Source organism: Schistosoma haematobium, chromosome 3, assembly GCF_000699445.3.
Source record: "Schistosoma haematobium chromosome 3, whole genome shotgun sequence".
Taxonomy (NCBI): Eukaryota; Metazoa; Platyhelminthes; class Trematoda; order Strigeidida; family Schistosomatidae; genus Schistosoma; species Schistosoma haematobium.
In genome coordinates, this window is record NC_067198.1 from 2,698,645 (window position 1) to 2,721,715 (window position 23,071).

A 23,071-nucleotide genomic window follows, 5' to 3' on the forward strand; every position below is an offset into this window, starting at 1 on the left:
TTGAGGAAATCAATATGACATTTATTGATTTTAACATTTGACTCTGATGATATCGAAAAGATTTTATTCTTATAAGAAAGTAATGAATAAACGGTTATTGATTTTTCAGTGTACAATAAGTTCTCATCTCTTTTTACATTGTTTACCTTGATTGAATAAAATCATCAATATGATGTTATAATAGTTAGTTGATTTGATCTAATTTATCATTATCATGGATTTTCAGCGCTGAACTCAAATATTTTGAACGACCTATAAGTGGTTTTTGTAAGCAATGATGGATAGTGGCTAGCAATGGAATCCAGGACGAGCGTTTCGTCCTATTTGGGACTCGTCAGTTGGATGTACCTGCATCTCAGATTTGATCTTCACTCTGGGACTCGAACCCAGTACCGTCCCCTCAGCTACTGAATCCTGATAGCTACTTGCTTGTGCTGATCAAGTGCAGTCTTATACCTCAATGGAATGATACAAGACAAACAATACTAAGTGAATTATAAGTGTGTTTCGGAGTTAAGTTTATAGAAATAAATATTCTTGTTATGAGTTTATCATAGCTCTTAGTACGTTTGGAAGTCAAGAGAATCAACAAAAGACGTGACAAAATTAAATTATTATCTTTAGACAAATGAAATATGATTAAAAACTTGTTCAAAAAGGTGATACTTGAATTCATGAATCGATGTAAGCTAGACCACCATTGAAAAGCTGGATGTACTGGATGGCCATTTCGTCCTAGAAGCCGTGACCAGTTGAGTCGATTCCGTATCGGATAAAGACAGGTATTTAACTCAGACAATAGATGAATGATTGTGCAAGATTATGGATCGATTGAAGTTAGACATTCACACTGTTCTTTGCCAGCTTAGTGGACTAGAGGTTATGCATTCACGCACGGGACCGAAGGTCTTCATTAGTTCAAGTCGTGAGTTGTGGATCGTGGAACGCACTGCTGAGAATTTCCATACTAAGATGGAACTATCATCCATTGCTTTCAAGTTTTTAATGGTAATCTAGCTTACATCAACTCATGAATTCAACTAATAAAATCACTACAATCTTCGCAAACTCCCATACTTAATAGTTCAAAATTTATTGTTTTATGTACTATGAATGATAATGGAAAAACTAAATTATAAAACAAAATTGATAATTCATTTATTTTAAATTACCTTCAAGACGTCTGTTAACAGATTATCTCTTCCTTTTTTTATTCCTATAGACGTGGATATTTGGCAAGGATTGGATATATCTTTAACATCTATTTTATTAACTTCTGAAGGTATTTGAGGTAGTTGACGTTTGTAATATTTAACACTTCGATTAGAATGAGAATTTCCATTGATTGGCTGAACATCTGGTAAACAAGCGGTCCAAATAGTCTTGATAAAAGAAAGGTATAACAATAAAGTACAATATATGATGTATTACATTTAAATATTATAAAATATACTCAAAAACGGTTGAATGACAAGTCTCAAATAGGACGAAACACGAGTCAAACTGGATTCCACTGCTAACACCACTATCCATCTTTGTTTATAATACTTGTGAATTAAGGCTATTATGAGGCAATACGCATATTATACACATATGCCAGTAAGAGACTGATCAATTGCAATCCTAAACATCCATGGGAGGATACAAATAAACATTATCAAGGCTGGATAATAACAGTTTAACTGTTATAGTTGATTATAAAACTCTTGTTTATAGACTGATTTCATTTCATTTAAAATTTGATAAATCAACAGTGAAATGGGAAATAATGGGTAACCAGTAATTAGGATTTAGGAATTATTGGTTAATTGCACATCCTATTATATAGACACAAGAAAGCTGTGATTCTTACACTCTAAGTGTTAAAGAAACTAAAAAACTAAGATTCATAGTCACTTAGTGTTGTCTTAGTTATATCTTCCCATTATTATTTAGTAATGCAATTGATCAGGCTCTTGTTGACATATGTGACCCTATTGTATAGGCTAGAGGATATCAGGACTCAGTAGCTAAGTGGATAACGCGATGGTGTTATAAGCGAACGGTACTCGATTCGAGTTGCAGAGTGAGCATCAACTCTGGGATGCAGGTACATCCAGCTGACGAGTCCCAAATAGAACGAAACACACGTCAAACTGGATTCCACTGCTAGCCACTATTAACTAATATTCAGTTTCACAAAAATGGTTGTTTAAAGATATTTAATGAGAACGAAGCTACTACAGTAAGTGACAAGCTTTAAAATAATAAAAGGTACTATCTATAAAACAAATATTGACTGAATAAAATATTGTCTAAAATATGGTTGATTTATAGGATGATGTATCTAGCTGTTTCAATGAAAGTCATTTGTACCTTGCTCTACGAAGTGTATAGCAGTATTTTCTAAAGTTGACATTTGAAATAGTTAACTCTTTATTACAGTTTTCTTACAACATTCGGTTAAATAAATCTTTCAATAATCGAAATCATGAGTTAATTGAAGCTAGATCAACATGGAAAACCTGGAAGCACTAGACGGCCGTTCTGTCCTAGTATGGAACTCTTCAGGAATGCACACCCACAATCCTGTCCCCCCCGACGAGATTCGAACAGAGAATTTATCAGTCTCGTGTGAGAGCGCTTAACCATTAGACCACTGAGTTGGCTGGCATCCAACAGTGTTAATGTTTAACATCAACCAATTCATGAAATTGAGTGACACATCCACCATTGTCTTCGGTGAGCTGATATTTCACAACAGACCTGATTGAACTCTAATGGTCACGGTTTCTCACTAGAACTCCAGGAAATACTTCTTGAAGTCAGTCATTAGTGATCAGATGATTATTATGAGAAGGGGTTTTGTAGAGATTTCAATAATTTCAATAGTTGAGTCAATTAAATCTAGACCACCATGAAAAACCTGAAAGCATTGAACGGTAGTTTTTTCCTAGTATAGGACTCCAGAGCAATACAGACCCACAATCCCGCTCGCAAGATTCTAACCCAGAACCTAACGGTCTTGTGAGTGAACGCTTGATCTCTAGATCTTACTTCACCTTTTGTAACTTAGAGAAATCTTTACCAATCAAGCTTCAAATTTAACTTAATGGTAATGTGTTAATTATAATTGTTTTGTATGGAGTACATATCAAATTATATTTCATAAACATTATATATATATATACAACAATATAGTAAATAAATGATTGATTTATACCTTAGGTAAATCTAATAATTCTTCCAAGTCTTTATTAACCATACCATTAGAATATCCACTAGTATTCCCACTTTTATTGATCAATTTATTCATCATTAAATTTCTTGGTATACTAGTATAAACTGTAAAATCTGAAGGATCAATTGTTTTTCTATGATTCATTAATTTATGTTCTTTTAAATTAGAATAATAATTTGGTCTAAGTATAGCTGCAGCAATTGATGGTGCTGGACTAGGTGTTTCACTTCTTATTGTTGTAAATAAATCCTCTTCATCATCATCTTCTACTTCTACTACTTCTTCGTCTTCTTCTTCTTCTTCTTCTTCTATTTCAGATCTACTCTCTTCTTCATTCATATTAATCAAATCATTTCCTTTATTATTTACATTTTGTAATTCATTTATAACATTGATAGATTTTGATTGATTATAATAATTTGATTTATATAATGATGAAATATGATGAACTGATTCTTGTATATAAGGAACAGTTGAAAAGTCTGTTGATTTATATAATGCAGAATTTGATCCATATGGTAAGGTTGATATAGGGCTTATAATAAGATAAAATTGATAAGAAAATAACAAAATCTAAATAAAGATATATATATATATATATTAAAACGTGTTTATTAAAGTGTGAGATTCAACTAGAAAAAAACACCAGGGTTTCGTGCTACTTCGCATTCGTCTCAACATAGTGCATGCAATGTTGAGTCACCTAGACTATTGGTCACTTTGCAACTTGGTTGAACTAAGAGGAGCTTGACACACATGACATTGATCATCACCCAGCGATCAATCAATTGTGCTTATGAAAACAATTTCACGTTATTTTTACCTACTCATAAGTAGTTTAAAAAAATAAAGTAAATTGTGACATTGAATCATATAACACAGTCCCTATATTATAAATTCACCGACAGAATTGGATTCGTACTACGATCAATAAAACATGAGAATAGGTACTGTTTGAAGATCGATCGATATAAAAATCTTAATCATACAGGAAGTTTGTAGTGATCATAACAGTTCAATGATAATATCATAGGCTTTGATGCTAATTAACATACATTAAAATTCATAAATCATCTTTGGTAATCACGAAGAAACAACCAAGGAATGTTGAAATATTCTGTTAAGGTTTATGACTTTTATTAGGTCAAGTAGAATGAATTTGGACAAAATTTTTTTCCATTTAAATACTAAAGCTGTATGTGTGAAATGAGTTATTTTCTCTGATTATCATATAATCTTTTCGGTAATACTGTGGTGTGTGCTACTTATATCGACATAAGTAGTATAAGATGTTAGTCAGGAACAGAATGTCTGGCAGCAAAGAGACAAGAGGATCGAACAGTAAAGAATGGGAACAGAATGTAATTTGTATGAAAATGCAAGAACAATGAAATCTGAGTCGTTTTAAGACATCTAACGGACGTTTTGCAAATTAAGCATTTACTATATGATTGTTAGATTTTAATAACAAGTCATGTAAGCTTGAGTCGAATGCATTCGATTTTCCCCGCTCGTGTTCTGTTAACTACAATACTATATAACCAAAAAGCACACTTTAATTTCATGTTATGACTGTACAAATCCATTGAATCAGCGAAATCAATGACAACAATATGAAACTCCAGGTATATACGATCACGTTGAATTGATACTTTAATCTCTATGGGAAATAAACAAACATTAATGTTTTAATAGTTGAGGTCATGAGTCAGTTGAAACTAGACAACCATGGAAAACCTGGAAGCCCTATACTGCCGTTTCTTCCTATTGTGGGATTCCTCAGTAGTGCACATCCACGACCCCGCCTGGTGGGATTCGAAATCAGGAAGTATCGGTCTCGCGTACGAACGCTTAACCTCTAGATCACTGACTTAGCCTGTATCCAACAGTGTTTATTTCTAACTTGAAAGAATTCGCGAAGTCATGCCACAGTCCACCATTATCTTCAGTGAGTTACTATCTCATAACAGACCTGGGTGAACTCCCTTGGTCACTACTTTTTTCTAGAACTCCAGGAAATACCTCTTGAAACCAGTCACTAGTGAGCATATGTTATCAGCTTCAATGTATCATCTTTCATTTCATGGTTAATATACTTTTATGGCTAGTAAATGAATTATTAGTTTTGTACACATTACATCTATTGCGTTTGATAACTAATTGCATATCTTGTAGGTGTTATTCGTGTACTATCTCTCATGATTAACAACACGATCTTGAATTATCGCTAATTTAAGTTTCTATATGAAATACTGAAACATCTCTTGTAGCACTTCCATAGTTACTGCCGTTCCCAAGCTTGAATAAACGTAAAGGGTTGGACATAGGGTTGGTAACCCTATCCCGTAGAAAACTAAATCGCTTAAAAAAACGCTAACCAGAAAAATAAAATACTGAAATAGATAAACAGTTATGCATATCTATTGAGTAGATTATTATTTAAGTAATATATAATTGGTCTAGGATGCAGTTGTCTACGCAAAATACTTCGGATCCGTTTGCCAGACACTACTAGCAACAACCTGGTGTTGGAAAGAAAAAACCAGATCCCAACGGAGGAAGAAATCAGGAAGAAGCACTGGAAGTGGATAGGACATCCATTGAGGAAATCACCTAACTGCATCACAAGGCAATCCCTCATATGGAATCCTCAAGGCCAAAGGAGGAGAGTAAGACCAAATAAGAACACATTACTCAAAGAAATGGAGATAGACATGAGTAAAACAAGAACAAGAATTGAATGGAACTAGAAAAGAAAGCCCAGGACAGAGTGAGTAGGTTGGAGAATACTGCTCGGCGACCTATGCTCCATTACGAGTAACCGGCGTAAGTAAGTAAGTAAGTAAGTACTATATCAGTTGAAATAATAAATAATTCAAAATGATAATGTAATACAATAATTACCGATTTTTCACATTATTTCTATCCGTATAAGTAGTATTATTCCAATCAGCTGGTTTTATTGAATATTGTTTCTGTGGTATACTATCATCAATTATATATCCATTATCAATTCTTTTATTTGAATGAACAGAATAATATATGTCATTAGTTGTATTATACTTCTCTGTATTTATAGCCTGTTAATAAGATACCAATAAAGTTTAATGAATATAGAATTGTAACAACAAAAGTTGAACAAATTACTTTCATTAATCAGCAATGATAGATGGTGGCTAATAGTGGGATCTATTGTTGACATTCTGGTATCGATTGAACCAATAAAAACGTTAAGCTGTTCATACCAGTCTAAAGTCATTGATTTAACACAGTAGTAAGATTGAATAAGTTGTATTTCGATTGTCGAATAAATCATGTGATATCTAATCGGGCTAATTATAATCACAACATTTTTTAGTTTATTACATTCTTCAGTATTCACAAAGTGAATTCGAGTGTTCTTTATTATCTAAAGTATACAACTATAGGTTTACTCTTTGCGAATAAGATGATGAATGGTATTTCTAATAGGTTTCTACTTGAATAGAGTTTACAATATTTAGAACAGTAGTTATAATCAGCATAGAAGTTTGTGGAGAAGATTGAATATCATTGAGATCATGAACCGATCCAAGTTACATATATAAATATCTCGTAAATCAAAATTAAGTGATGTTATCAGTTCAGTTGAATTCATAGAGGCTCATAAAAAAAACATAATAATTCAGGGCATAAACTTGATATATGAATATTTCAGTAAACATGAAATAACCGATGGTTTTCAAATATCCTATGCATTTATCTTCTGAATTGAGTACTTTAAAAAGAAGATTTCTTTCTCACTGTTTAAAGACATCATTGAATTAATCAGTCAGTCAGCTACAACGTAGGACCAGGCACATATATATGCATCGATCCAAGTTGCCATACCTATTTAGTACAGTAAGATGAACACCGGGTTCATAGTAGTTAATTCAGAGGTGGTAATATATAAAAGAAAGATTGAATATAAGGATATAGTACAGCAACAAAGAATTAGTTAGTAGGAACAAAGATATGAAGTGATTTCAATCTCATGGTTTAAGGAAAGACAGCGAGTGTATACACCTACGTACGCCATTGTGATCGATTCTGAGTCATATCACCCAGAGTCTCTAACCATTGGTTACAATAATCACGCGGACCCCAACCAAGTAGTCTGCATTTACCAACATGGCTCAGACCAGAAGTTAGAAGGGACAAAGTCTTCAAGGACATAGATCATATTATTTATTACTAATCATCTTATCTGATCATTGGAGTGTCAAGTTTCAGAAATATATTTTAGTTTCTTCTTGAAGAACTCGTACCTTTTACATTGTCGAAACATAGAGTTGGTCAAATTAACAACAACAACAATAATAATAATAATAATACTTGACACCCCAAAGATGATTAATCAACATTCAGTAATAAATAAAAGTTATAACTCAAAAAAAAAAGAAAATGAATACATACATTTCCTTCCATTATTTTATTGAAACCTCCAATTCCACCATTATCAACATCTTCATCTTCATGACTACCTTGACTAATTGTTGGTAGCATTATTCTTTGTGATGTAGAATTTAAATAATCAGGAATCAATACTTTTGATGTATTCAATTTTGATGTTTGATTTGATTGTAAATGATCATTAGAAATTAATGGTAGCTTTTTATCCGTTGACTCTAATGAAGGTTTGTATGGCTGTGATAATTTTTCACGTTCATTACATTGTGAAACTTCTGAATGACGTCTTGAACTACCTACTCGATGTATAACATTTTTTACTGAGTCTAACAAACTATGATGCTATAGAGTATGAAAATATAATGAAAAGAAAACTTTAAACTCAAAGAATTTATAATATTTATGTGAAAAGACAAATATCGGTATAGGGTTGTGGAGATGAGTAAGTTATTGGCTGAGATTATAAACCGAATTATGTTAGATATCCATTGAAAATCTGGAAGCACTGAACCAGACGAGCTAATGCATATCGTGTAGAGACAGGTATCTACTTCAGTACAATGGAAGATCGTCGCGCAATTTCGTGGATTGGTTGAGGTTAGATATTAAGACCGTTGGATGCCGGTCAGCTGAATGGTCTAGTAGTCTGAGCGTTTGTGCGTGAGACTGAAGACCCTGGGTTCAAATCTCGCGAGGGAAGATCGTGACTGCGCACTGCTGAGGAGTCCCACAATAGGACAAAACAGCTGACCAGTGCTTCCCGATTTAATACTGTAAATCATCTGACAAATTAGGTTTTCTATTTTTTGTTTTAGGGTTATTGACTTTACATTGATCAATGGTGAATATCAACATTAACATGGTAATATACTGTGAAGAATTTAATTTTATAATGTTGGATTATTGAAGGCTAGAAAATACAGGTCTGTGGTAGTTTAGGGATCATTTAATGAGCCAATTAACTTATAGTCATTATCTTAAAACATAATAAATGTAAATTACTTACTAAAATGTGGGAATTTTAAAGTCAAAGAATGAGGATAAAACCACAACAACGTCATTTAGTAGCATTTATGATCAAAGAAAACAACAACAACAACAACAACATCCAATCACTGGATTTTGACTAGTTTGGTTATATAGTTGAATTCATGAGTCAATTAAAGCTAGACCACCATGAAAAACTCAGAAACACTGGATAGCCGTTTCATCCTAATATGGGACGTTTCAGCAGTGCGAATTTACGATCCCACCTGCGGGATTTAGTTCATTAACCTGGAAAGTTATATCATCATAATAGTTGAAGAATAAATGATCAGTTAGTACTATTATTATAATTTACTTTAATGAAATTTATTCAGTAATCAGTTGGTTTAAATAACTGAATGCTTGACGATACTATAATTTATGGATGAACCAATCAGTTATAAGATAATAGATCTCTCATTTTGGCGTAAAATTCATTCATCCATTTGATTAAATGAAGTTTCGGCATTGTCGCTGATGTCGGTTCGTGATGAAAACCCTAAATCTAATTTTTAACCTTAATCATCAACTGTATATCATAATTCGAATTCCTCACCCTAGTTTATAACCCTCAGTTAGTCTTAGTTATTAGGTGGATACACTCTCAAGGTCAGTCTAGCGACGCTCAAACTCCGTCCATAAATAATAGTCTCACCGAATGCTTTAATCATTTATCAAAAAAGAGAATGTTATAAAATGAAAATCAGTCAGTCAGTAACAACGCAGAACTTCGTACGTACGTACATCAGTTCAAGTTGCTACACCACATTAGCACAGAGATTCAAATCCCTCGCTTCAGATTTCCTATAGATTTTTCAACTTCGTAAAGGGTCGGGGGACCTACATTAACTTTCCATTCAAGTTGACTAGAGATCGTGAAAAACACAAGTGTGGCTGAAAACCAGTTGAAATGATCCCTAAAGTGTTCTGTCCATCGATCCCATCGCTATTAGCCACCGATGGAGGGTTTCGATAGAGGACTGTCGTTCATTCTAGAGCACATGCTTAGATTCAGATCATGCTCTAGTACGAGCGCGTATTTGCCTTCTTCTTACTGGACGTAGGAAAGACACTGAAAGGAAACCTCTTAGGGTCCTACTTAATGATAGTCTAGCTAAGAGTATATTTCAGGAACATTCTAGAAACCTATAAAATTTTATCATACAAAAATATTCAAAATGCATAAAATGTGGATGAAAATACAGAAAGGAAATTAGATGAGACTATAATTTATGAATGAAATTTGAGGGACTCTAGACCGACTTTGACAGTATACACCTATAATAAGCAGTACCAAATGAGGGTTATAAACTAGAGTGATAAATTTGAATTATGATTTACAGTTAATGATTAAGATTAGGAATTAGATTTATGATTTTTCATCACCAAATGACATCAGCTATAATGCCAAGACTTGAGTTAGCCGAATGGATGAATGAATGAATGAATAACGCGCTAAAATTCGAGTACCTGTTATCTTATACCTGATTGGTTCATTCATAAATTATAATCTCACCAAAGTTTCTTTAAAGAAATAAACAAAACTGTAAATTATTGAAAATAATTAGTTTATTAAATAAAAAATAAACATTCAATATATATATTAATACTAACCGTATCACCATCACCTAGGCTACCAGAACTTCCACGTTTACTTGTTTCTTCAGATGGTGGTAATAAAATATTCATTGAAGTATTTTGTGTTTCAAGAGAACTAGTTGTAGGTTTTCCAAAACTCTATTAATATTATTATAGAAAATGAATTATACATCATTATAAGATGAAAATCTAATTTAATTATTTTATATCCTTCTTTTTTTTTTAAATGTAAGATACTACTAATAATAATATCAATGACAGTGACTAATGAATAAAATGTTGTCCAGAATAGTATTCAATATGGGATATAATTATGTTTTATCTATTTGAGTAATGTCTGTTGTGATTTCAATAGTTACGATCATAAGTCAATTGAAGATAGAACATCATGGAAAACCTGAAAGCACTGGATGGTCTTTTCATCCTATTGTGGGACTTCTCAGCAGTGCGAATCAACGAACTCGACTCGCGAGATTCGAACATATGCTCACTAGTGACTGGATTCAAGAGGTATATCCTGGAGTTCTAGTGAGAAACCGTGACCAGTCAAGTTCAACCGGGTGTGTTGTGAGATAATAACTCACTGATGACAATGGTGGATGTGTTGCTCAATTTCGTGGATTAGTTGAAGTTAGACATTAACACCGTTGGATGTCGACAGGTTCAGTGGTCTAGTGGTTAAGCACTAGCATGTGAGACTGACAAGTCTTGGATTCGAATGTCTCGAGGTGGGATTGTGGGTACGTACTGCTGAGGCGTCCTACATTAGGACGAAATAGCCGTCCAGTGCTTCCAGGTTTTCCATAGTGGTCTAACTTCAATTGACTCATGATATCAGGTATTGAAATTACTATAATACTAACAAAAACATCCCTTTTAACATCCATATTTTTGTTTCTAAGGTCTAAAAGAAGTCTGGGTATCATCCAAATAAAAGATATCAATCTAAAGATACTGGAATCCTTCATATAGTGTCTTGGTTACAAAGTTAAGAACATAAATACTAGTGTTAGGGGATTTTTGTGTAGATTTTAGGTTTTTCACAATTTAAACTACGAAGTGTACATAGCTAGACCACCATTGAAAACTTAAAAGCATTGGATGACCGTTTCATCCTCATATGGAAATTCTCAGTATCGTCCACCTACGATTATGCAACCGGCAATTGTACACAGTACATTCAGTATCTTGAGTAAACACTTAACCTCTGGATTCTCAAGCCAGTATTCAATGCAGTTATTGTTTAACTTCAATCAAAACACAATATGGAGCAACCTTCATCCATTGCATGTGGTGGATAATTGTTCAACACTCAACACGGTTAGTCTGCACTAGTCACGGCTTCTCATTAAAGATCCAAATGTTAGATTTTAAGCACATAATCACTGTTACTGTTAGGGGATTCACGGAAATCTTAAAAGTTTTATAAATTTAATCACAAATATGTCGTTTATGTCATATTTTACCTCCATATAAACTAAAAAAATCATTATTTCCCAACACATAAATGATCATATTTTGTTCTTCTATCTTTATTTGATTCGTTTTATTACGTTGTAATGAATTGTGCAGTTCATGAATGACGGGCAAACTACTCATAATTAATGTTTAATGATGATATCAATAAAGTAATTATGACCAAGTAATGAATAATCAATTTGTGTTACATAACTTCCTAGTTAACTAGAAGTTACCCATAGGTAGCTTTTTATAATTTTAATTAAGTCAAAGTTGCAAAATATAATTCAGTTTGAAATGGTTTGTTGCCTCAGATAGACGTAACAGAATATTCTTCAGAGTAATTTGTTTCAAGAAGAATAGCTTTTGGTTTTCAAAAATCAAAGTATATCCAATTGATAAGTTTCAAACATGACGAAGCACACCTCCTAGAATCCGCTGCCAGCCACATTTCATCTATTAAATCTTATACTTGTTGCACAAGTAAGTAGTTATCTGTATTCAGCAGCTAAGTGGATAACGCGATGGGGTTTGAAGTAAACAGTACCGGGTTCTAGTCTCGAAGTCAACATCAACTAACATCAAGCTGATGGGTTCCAAACAGAACGAAACGCTAGCCACTATTCATTTCTCCTTATGATGACTTACTGTATAGTCATATATTCGGATAATCTATAAGCGTTTAACCTAATGGTATAAAGAAACTAACTAGGACATATGTAATTTATGTGTTTGTAAACGGTCATAAGGATTTAGCTACTAGTTAATACATAAAAGTATATATATAACATTTGTTCTGAACAAATCATCGGCACAAGCTTACTTTGAATGGCATGATTGAATGTCTTTTCCCCTAGAACAAAATAATGAATAAAAAAAACATTACAATGGATGTTTTAAAAATTTAACTTATTAGCAATAAATAAGGGAAATTATATAATTCAATCATTTTTTACTAATATTAATCAGTAAGTATACTTCAAAATAACTGTGTATCAGATTATAAAACAACATCAGTATAGGGTTGTGGAGATTAATAAGTTATTGATTGAGATCATGAACCGATTGATGTTAAACCACCATTGAAAATTTGAAAGAACTGGACGGCCGTTTCATCCTATTGTGGGACGAATCCTCAGCAGTGCGCTTTCACGATCCCGCTCGCGGGAAGATGGTCGCGCAATTTCGCGGATTGGTTGAAGTTAGACATTAACACCGTTGGATGCCAATTCAGTGGTCCAGAAGTTAAGCCTTCGTGCGTGAGAATGAGGGCTGTGGTTTCGAATCCCGCGAGCGGGATCGTGAATGAACACTGCTGAGGAGTACAGTGCTTCCAGGTTTTCCATGGTGGGCTAGCTTTGATTGATTCATGAATTCGATTATTAAATTACTATAATATCCGCAAAATCCTTTCTTTAATTGAAATCATTTATTTTAGTTGTACTGTCATAATTATAATTGTTTGATAAATATACAAGTCTATAGAAAGATACAAGAAATTTCATCATGAAGTGATTTGTGATTTCCAAGGAGATTCCAAGGAGACCGCACAATGATAAAAAATAAGAGAATGAAAATAATTTACCGGTTACTATTTCATAGATAATTGTTCACTTGACAGGTATGAAGGAAAGATCATCACAACTTCTCATGATTTCTGTATATGCGAGAAACTGATGGTCATGAGTTCGATTAGAGAATTAGGTGCGGCCAAAGCAAAACGTGGCATCAGTCCTTGAAGACACTAACCTCTAGTCTGAGCCATGTTGGTAGATTCAGACTACTTGGTTGGGGTCCACGTGACTATCGTAACTAATGGTTGGAGACTCTTGGTGACATTGGTCAGAATCGATCACAATGGCGTACGTAGGTGTATACAATCTCTGTCTACCCTTGAACTATGAGATTAAGATTGCTTCATATCTTTCTTTCTACGAACTAAGTCTTTCTTTCTGTACTATATCCTTATATGCAATCTTTCTTTTATACATTACCACCACTGAATTAACTACTTTTATGAATCCGGTGTTCATCTTGTTGTGGTGATGAGGTATGGAAACTTTGACGGATGCATATATATGCCTGATTCTACTTTGTAGCTGACTGAGTGACTGACCGATTACCGGATGTACAGTCTTAGATGAGCATTGCAAAAGAGTCATATACCGAAACGGAATAGTCATCTAGTGCATCCAGAGTTTTTGATGATGGTTTCAACTGGAACAATTCACGATTTTAATCCAATTCAATTATTCCTATAACTCACAATGAATATTATTCAATTATCATGACGATTCGGTTATTCATTTTTTTACTGTATCTATCAAGTAAACAATTATTTATCATATTTCTGACCGGTAAATTATTTTCATCCTCCTATTCTTTATGAACTCTGTGATCATTGTTTAATCACCTCTAGATATTTGAAATCTCATCGAAAAGAAAATGTTTTGTTCTTTGAATTCTCTTCATTTTTACTTGTGATTTCATGTCAAATAAGGCAAACGATATAGAAACGATTGTTATGATGTGAATAAAACTCCTGTCATTACTACTTTGATCAAGATTTTTTATTTTATTTTAACACATAGATATTGGTTCAAGGAGGCATCAAATACATATGCGCCACACAAATCTCATTCGATATGTGTGAAGGCTGTGATATTGCTCGGGTGACCAAACCGAAACAGGTGGTCTTCTTAGGAGGCCACACACGAAGCGTTCGATCTGAAGGTCTGACCCACAAGGCAGTGGATCATTGTGAGAAGATGCAGTCCCATGGTAGCCGGTGACCAACCACTGGTTCATACGCAATTTGTTCCTTTAGGATACTGGAGCCCATGTGCACCATTGGTTCTAAATCATGGTTTTCCAACTTATCTAGGTGGACTCTCCGTGTCCACCAAACCGAATAAAGCGCTAAACGTTCGCTTTTCGTCCTCTCAATTTCGTAAAGAACACCCCCGCCAGGGCATGGCAGTAAGTAGGACTTCCCTGGCAGAGGCTATATACGCGTGGCCATGTGAGAGGATTTCGAGAGGGAGAGCGTACTCTCCCCACTCTGGGCTGTACCAGGGCATTTGGGGGCCAGAGAACCTGGAGGCACCAGACGGCCGTTTCGTCATATTGTAGGACTCCTCAGCAGTGCGCATCCACAACCCCGCCTCGCGGGATTCGAACCGAGGACCTATCGGTCTCGCGTCAGGCGCTTAACCAACTAGACCACTGAGTAATCCAAATAATATCACCTAACTCTTGAACACTGTAACATGAAACAACGAAAACTATGGAGATAAATAGCAACTAATGAAGATTTGTGATAAATTCTGATCTAAGTGTTATAGTTAGTTTATTTTAGGATGAATATCAACAAACGACATTGATTCTTGCTTCAATAGATAATATTCAGGATAAAGAGAAGATAGTCATATGATCAATCAGAATCATATACAATATCATCAAGGTAGTGACTGAATGTTTTCTTTTTAATTAACTAACTAGCTGAACAAATCTAACATTCTAAATTAAGCTTATTAACATTAGAATTCATTTTGATTAAAACTAGCATTTGTTTGAAATAAATACTAGAGTTACTGCCCATACCAAGTCTGGGTAAAAGAGGAGGGTTAAGCATGGTGTAAGCAATTTCATATTGTAAAGAAAAATCTTGTTGAAAATAAAACATCAACCAGTTTAAACAATGTAAGTCTTTGTTTGTCGTAACATAATTCAGTTCATTTTATCAAAGACATTACACTTTACTATTTAATCGAATAACTCCATGATTGATGAGTCAAAACTGTAAGGAAAATATTATTTTCAGTCAATTAGCTACAAAGTAGAATCAGGCATATATATGCATCCGTCAAAGTTTCCATACCTCATCACCACAACAAGATGAACACCGGATTCATAAAAGTAGTTAATTCAGTGGTGGTAATGTATAAAAGAAAGATTGCATATAAGGATATAGTACAGAAAGAAAGACTTAGTTCGTAGAAAGAAAGATATGAAGCAATCTTAATCTCATAGTTCAAGGGTAGACAGAGATTGTATACACCTACGTACGCCATTGTGATCGATTCTGACCAATGTCACCAAGAGTCTCCAACCATTAGTTACGATAGTCACGTGGACCCCAACCAAGTAGTCTGAATCTACCAACATGGCTCAGACTAGAGGTTAGTGTCTTCAAGCACTGATGTCACGTTTTGCTTTGGCCACTGCTAACTTTCTTCCGTTCATCTCCAACACTAGTCAGCATTGCACGTCGTGGCGATCGGTGTTCAGGCATATGTAACACGTGGTCTAACCATCTCAGTCAATGAGAATTCACAACTTCATTAACTGATCTATAATCATTCCCTAATACCCTGGCATCTAACCTCACTATTACTTAGCTGGTGATCCTAGCAGAATCGAACAATATTTCTAAGACATCTGTGATCAAATACAAGTCTAGTTAATGATTATTCAATGAAATGTAATCAATATAGTGAATAAAAAAATTCAAGAAAAAATTAGTAAGTTAATATTTGGTTACTTGTCCATGTAATAAAGCTTTTTGTTCTTCAGCTTTTTTTTGTTTCCATCTACGAAACCATTCTTGTATTAAAAAAGTTGCATAAAATTTACCAACTGTTACATCATTATTTCCTATATACATTGAATAAGTACAAAATAAAGAAAAAAAAAAGAATGACCATAAATATAGATTAGTTTATAAGGTGGAAGAATGACACTATGATGGATTATATCGTAATGTATGACTGCCCCAGAGTTGATGTTCACTCTGGGACTTGAACCTAGCACCGTTCGTTTCAAATGCCATCGTGTTATCGTCTTAACTACTGAGTCCTGATAGTCACTTGCTTATGTAATGAGATGAAGTTTAAATTAACTTCGTTTTACTCTACTTGTATCTTCACTTTGCTATTTAGGACTCGATAGCTAAGTGGATAACGCGATGGTGTTTAGAGCGAACGGTATTCGGTTCGAGTCCCAGAGTAAACATCAACTTTGAGATACAAGTACATCCAACTGACGAGTTTTAAATAGTACGAAATGCATGTTCTGGATTCCACTGTTAGGCACTATCAATCTTTGCTTAAAATGCTTGACTTAAGGCTATATATTGAGGCAATCCGCACAGGATGTACATATATCAATAAGAGACTGATGAATTATAGTGTCAAATATCAATGGGAAGATTCAAGCAAACAATACCAAGTGAACGTGTTTACATTGTTTTAAATACAAAATATACAAAAATGTCAATTTATGCCTTTTTGGTTTACTACAATTATGAATAACAAGTAGATATTTCATGGTAAGAACGTATAAATTACTTAGTTATTGTAATGTTAAACTATGATATTCCCTAGTAATAGACAAATTCGATCAATAAGGTAGGGGGTATAAGAACAGTGATACTAATTGATTTGAAATGACAATTATCACATATAACAATGAGTAACTGAAAACAATTAAACAGAAGCTTTTGAAAGTATATTACACAGGTTGTTACTACTTATTAGTAGTAGGACTAAATTGTTTGTTCTAAAATTCCAGTTTGTATTAATAATAAACATGAATAGATTATAAGTAGACTATTTGAATCTGTTTTATGGTGCTATTATAACATTAGTGAGTAGTATAAATCATGAGAAAAACCATGAAATATACTAATCAGCTAGTTATTTTTACTGATATGTGGTCCAGTAGGTTAAGCGTCCACGAGCGAGACTGAAGGCCCTGGGTTCGAATCCCTTAAGCGGGATCGTGGATGCGCACTGCTGAGGAGTCCCGTAATAGCACGAAACGGCCGTCCAGTTCTTTCAGGTTTTCAATGGTGTTCTAACATCAATCGGTTCATGATCTCAATCGAAACTTATCAATCTTTACAACTCCTATACTGACAAAAAGAAAATGTTGTTCAACTAAAACATCATCAAAATACGGCAATACGAATGAGCCTTACTGAAAATTAAACTGAGGATCCAGCTAGTATTATGTTGAGATTCATTAAAAAACAAGTGAAATGTTTTCTTCAAAATATATGTAGGGAAAAATGAAGTTTCTAAATTGTTAAGGGAATATAAATATTGTTAAGTTTAAAGAAAATGATAGTGAAGATTCTCAGGGTTAATTAAACTATTGGATGAATCGATCTGATGTTGATGGAATGCAACCAGATGGAACTGAGGATATAGAATATGAAGTCAATCTTGTTTATTTAGATAAAAAGCATTTAGTCTAAATGAAGAACTATATGTCATGTAAACCCTGAATACGGATATCTCTAATCATACAAGATAAGGAAGATCATTGTAACCATATATTGTGAGATATGTATAAAATTTTATTATAGAGTCTTGCAAAATTCAAGTGTTTCAACTTGCTAACAGCTGGTGTGACACACATCTTTATGATTGCATTTTATGTACTTACAGATATTTCATATAGTGATGATAAAGTTAAGAATATATTTCAAGAACAACTTGAGAGAAAGGATTAGTCAACCATACAAGTGATATTCACCTCAAGATCGTTTGACATGATATTTGAAAAGTTGTAGAAACAGCAATAATACCTACCGGTAACTTAAAATAAAATGTCAAGAAAAATCAGTGAATTTGATTGGTGTCTACTGAACTGACAGATGATTGGGAATTTATCCCATCTAGCTGAGAATATAATGAGGAAAGGAGGTAATGAAAACACAGACTGATGAGAAGCCAATTCAATGATCGTGAGCTGTGATGGGTAGCGAAAACAGAAGAGATGGAAAAGGCAGCAGCGATAGGTAACAGTAGACAACTGTTAAAACTTATCAAGGAAACAAGTATTAAAAAGGAAGTTGTTGGTGTGACTATCTCGGAAAGAGATAGAACTGTTATTCACTCTTAATCCAGGAGATTGAACAGATGGGCAAAACACTTTGAAGAACAGTTCAACAAGTCTTCAGACACAGTTAAGTCATCCCATATCTACAAGCAACATGAATGGCGAATTAATCAAATTTCTCCAAGCTTTAGTGACGTTGGAAAGACTTTAGGCAATCTTAAGCAAGAGTAGAGTCGAGAGGGCCTGGTGGATTAACTTTTGTTTATAAGTATGGTGGTACATTTTTAGCAGCTACATTAACTGGAATCATGGCTAAAATCTGAGAACTAGACAATATCCCGACTGATTTGTTTGGATTGTTGAAAGTCCTAGTCCATAATATGGGACAAAACTCCTTTAGTGATGCTCATAAAGGAATCGCTTCAACTGATATATTGTCTTAAAAATTAGCCTCAACAATACTTCGACATCTAATTGAAGCTCGTAAAGACCGAACCCGAAAAACCTGAACATTTACAGACTTGAATGTGGATTTGTAGATCAAATATTCACCTTTCATGATGTTCTAGAACATAACTGTACTTTTCGATGTCCGATAGAAATTGTAGTTCTTGACCTTAAGGTTAAGTTAGACTCTGTTAGTCATGAGATCCTGGGGAAAGCGGGGATTTCAATGAACATCATCCAATGCTATGCGCCTACCAACGACTACAATGAAGACGCTAAAGATCAATTCTACAATAGGCTGCAGTCAATCATCGAGAAGTGTCCAACAAAGGACCTGACCATTCTGATGGGAGATTTCAATGCCAAGGTTGGAACGGACAACACTGGGTACGAAGACATCATGGGACGACACGGACTTGGAGAAAGAAACGAAAATGGTGAGAGATTTGCAAATCTATGTCCCTTTAATAAGCTGGTCATAGGCGGCACCATATTCCCACATAAACGCATACACAAAACCACATGGACTTCACCGGATCACTCTACACAAAACCAAATCGACCATATTTGCATCAACATAAAGTTCAGGAGGACTATAGAGGACGTGAGAACCAAGAGAGGAGCTGATATAGCATCAGATCATCACTTGCTGGTCGCCCAGATGAAGTTGAAACTCAAGAAACACTGGACAACGGGGCGGAAAATATCACAAATGTTCAATACGGCCTTTCTTGAGGATACTAACAAACTCAACAAATTCAAGATAGTCCTCAGCAACAAGTTCCAGGCCTTTCATGATCTACTCAATGGAGAAGGAACTACTGTGGAGAGCAACTGGAAGGGGATCAAAGAAGCAATCACTTCAACATGTCATAAGGTCCTGGGTCACAAGAAGCACCATCACAAGGAATGGATCACTGTTGATACACTGGATAAGATTCAAGAAAGGAGGAACAAAAAGCAGCAATCAATACCAGCCGAACAAGGGCGGAAAAAGCCAAGGCACAAGCTGAATACACGGAAGTAAACAAACAAGTGAAGAGGAGCATTAGAAACGACAAACGTAAACATGTGGAAGATTTAGCAACGGCGGCAGAAAAGGCTGCAAGAGAATGAAACATGAGACAATTGTATGACATAACAAAGAAACTCTCCGGAAATCGCCGCAAACCAGAACGACCAGTGAAAATTAAGGAAGGCGAGGTAATCACCAACATTGAAGAACAACAAAACAGGTGGGTAGAACACTTCAAAGAACTCTTGAATCGACCAGCTCCACTGAACCCACCCAACATCGAAGCAGCATTCACGAACCTGCCAATCGATGTTGGCCCACCAATAATTGAAGAGATCAGCATGGCCATCAGGTAAATCAAGAGTGGCAAAGCAGTAGGACCGGACAACATTCCAGCAGAGGCACTAAAAGCAGACGTAGCGGCAAGTGCAAGGATAATTCACATTCTCTTCGATAAGATTTGGGATGAGGAACAAGTACCAACAGACTGGAAAGAAGGACTTCTGATCAAAATACCGAAGAAAGACTATCTCAGCAACTGTGATAACTATAGAGGCATCACTCTCCTCTCAATACCAGTAAAAGTCTTCAACAGGGTATTGTTAAACAGGATGAAGGACTCCGTAGACGCCCAACTTCGTGATCAACAGGCAGGATTCCGTAAGGATAGATCCTGTACAGACCGAATCGCAACTCTACGGATCATTGTGGAACAATCAATTGAATGGAATTCATCACTCTACATCAACTTCATTGACTACGAAAAAACATTTGACAGCGTGGACAGAACAACACTATGGAAGCTTCTTCGACACTACGGCGTGCCTCAGAAGATAGTCAATATCATACAGAATTCATATGATTAGTTAAACTGCAAAATCGAGCATGGAGGAGAGTTCACTAAGTCGTTCGAAGTAAAGACCGGTGTCAGGCAAGGTTGCTTACTCTCACCTTTTCTCTTTCTCCTGGTGATCGACTGGATCATGAAGACGTCAACATCTAAAAGGAAACACGGGATACAATCGACATCTAGGATGTAGTTGGACGATCTAGACTTCGCAGATGATCTGGTCCTTCTATCCCAAACGCAACAACAAATGCAGGGGAAGATGACCAGTGTAGCAGCAGCCTCAGCAGCAGTACATCTCAATATACACGAAGGGAAAAGCAGGATTCTCCGATACAACACAGCATGCAACAATCCAATCAAAATTGACGGGGAAGATTTGGAAGATGCAAAAACCTTTACATATCTGGGTAGCATCATTGATGATTACGGTGGATCTGATGCAGATATGAAGGCGCGGATCGGCAAAGCAAGAGCAGCATATTTACAACTGAGAAACATCTGGGACTCAAAGCTACTGTCAACCAACACGAAGGTCAGGATTTTCAATACAAATGTCAAGACAGTTCTACTGTATAGGGCGGAAGCCTGGAGAACTACGAAAGTCATCATTCAGAAAATACAAGTGTTTATTAACAGTTGTCTACGCAAAATACTTCGGATCCGTTGGCCGGACACTATTAGCAACAACCTGCTGTGGGAGAGAACAAACCAGATCCCAGCGGAGAAAGAAATTAGAAAGAAGCGCTGGTAGTGGATAGGACACACATTGAGGAAAACACCCAACTGCGTCACAAGACAGCCCCCCACATGGAATCCTCAAGGCCAAAGGAAAAGAGGAAGACCAATGAACACATTACGCCGGGAAATGGAAATAAACATGAGACGAATGAACAAGAATTGGATGGAACTAGAAAAGAAGGCCCAAGACAGAATGGGATGGAGAATGCTGGTCTGCGGCCCATGCTCCATTAGGAGTAACAGGAGTAAATAAGTAACTACAATTTCGGTAATCACAATTAGAACATTCTTTTGATATTCGGAAACAAAGTAGTTTAAGTAAAATTGTCAATTGAATAAGATTAATTTTTAATTAATCTCAATAGTAATTCAATTGGTAACAATATAAATCCACTTGGTATTGCTTTATTTATATCTTTCCATTGTTATTTAGGAATGCAACTGATCGATCTCTTTTATGGTATATGTGTATCCTGTGCGGATTGCCTTGATACAGCATTAATTCACAAGCATTATAAGCAAAGATGGATAGTGGTGGAATCGTTCTATTTGGGACTCGATAACTGAATGTATCTGGGACTCGAAATCAATACCGTTCGCTCCAAATGCTATTGCGTTATCCACTTAGCTATTAAGTCCTAATATCCACTAGCTTTTACACTGGGATGAAGTTTGAATTCAATTGGTGTTGTTTTACATGTACATATACTCAGTAAATCAATTAGACTAGAATACTATAAATAATAACAGATTTTTTTATTTATTAAGATCATGAACCGATTGATATAAGACTACCATTGAAAACCTAACATCAATCGGTATTTACGCTTGAAAAACGTTAAGCTACTATGCAAAAGCACACTATTATTATGATTAGTAAATATGCCATTTATATTAAATGGATATGTAAACCAAACGATTCAAGTTTTTGTTTTTTGCTGTGTGTGTAAAGAGTTAGTAAACATAAAACATTGACGATATATTCACTGCATTACACCATAGTAACTATTATAATATTATTTATTAATCAATCAAATTGTATTCATCTATTGAATTCACTTGAAATAAGGTATACAAATAATTGATAAATAAAAGCATATATTCAAAATGAATTGATTTATGAACAAACAAAAAAAAGAGAGAGGGGGGGGAGAGCGTGGGAACATTACATGCATTTTTAATATTCGATAGTTTATAAAACAAATCAATTATTACATCATAACTATTAAATTATTAAAACTATGAAATATATAGTTACTATATTATGTAATTCATTTAGTTAAGTCTTGGAAACAAATAAATTTGTCTCATGATCTCAACTGTTTAAAATTACTACAATCTCCATAAAACCCCCTTTTGATACGAATCAACATATGCTCACTAGTGACTGACTTCAAGAGGTTTTTCCTGGAGCTCTAGTGAGGAGCAGTGACCAGTGGAG

General features: G+C 34.8%; 1 protein-coding gene across 1 annotated transcript in view; it reads right to left on the reverse strand.

Moving 5' to 3' along the window:
- The window catches only part of CACNA1C_1 (Voltage-dependent L-type calcium channel subunit alpha-1C), a 168,608-nt gene that overhangs the window by 17,192 nt on the left and 128,345 nt on the right, over positions 1-23,071 (reverse strand). The window contains exons 35-41 of the mRNA XM_051212767.1: positions 16,278-16,390; positions 12,558-12,587; positions 10,292-10,414; positions 7,658-7,993; positions 6,125-6,300; positions 3,203-3,755; positions 1,173-1,382 (exon numbers count right to left, since the gene is read on the reverse strand). The gene's annotated coding sequence lies outside the window, so the exon portion shown is untranslated. The remainder of the gene's footprint in view (positions 1-1,172; positions 1,383-3,202; positions 3,756-6,124; positions 6,301-7,657; positions 7,994-10,291; positions 10,415-12,557; positions 12,588-16,277; positions 16,391-23,071) is intronic.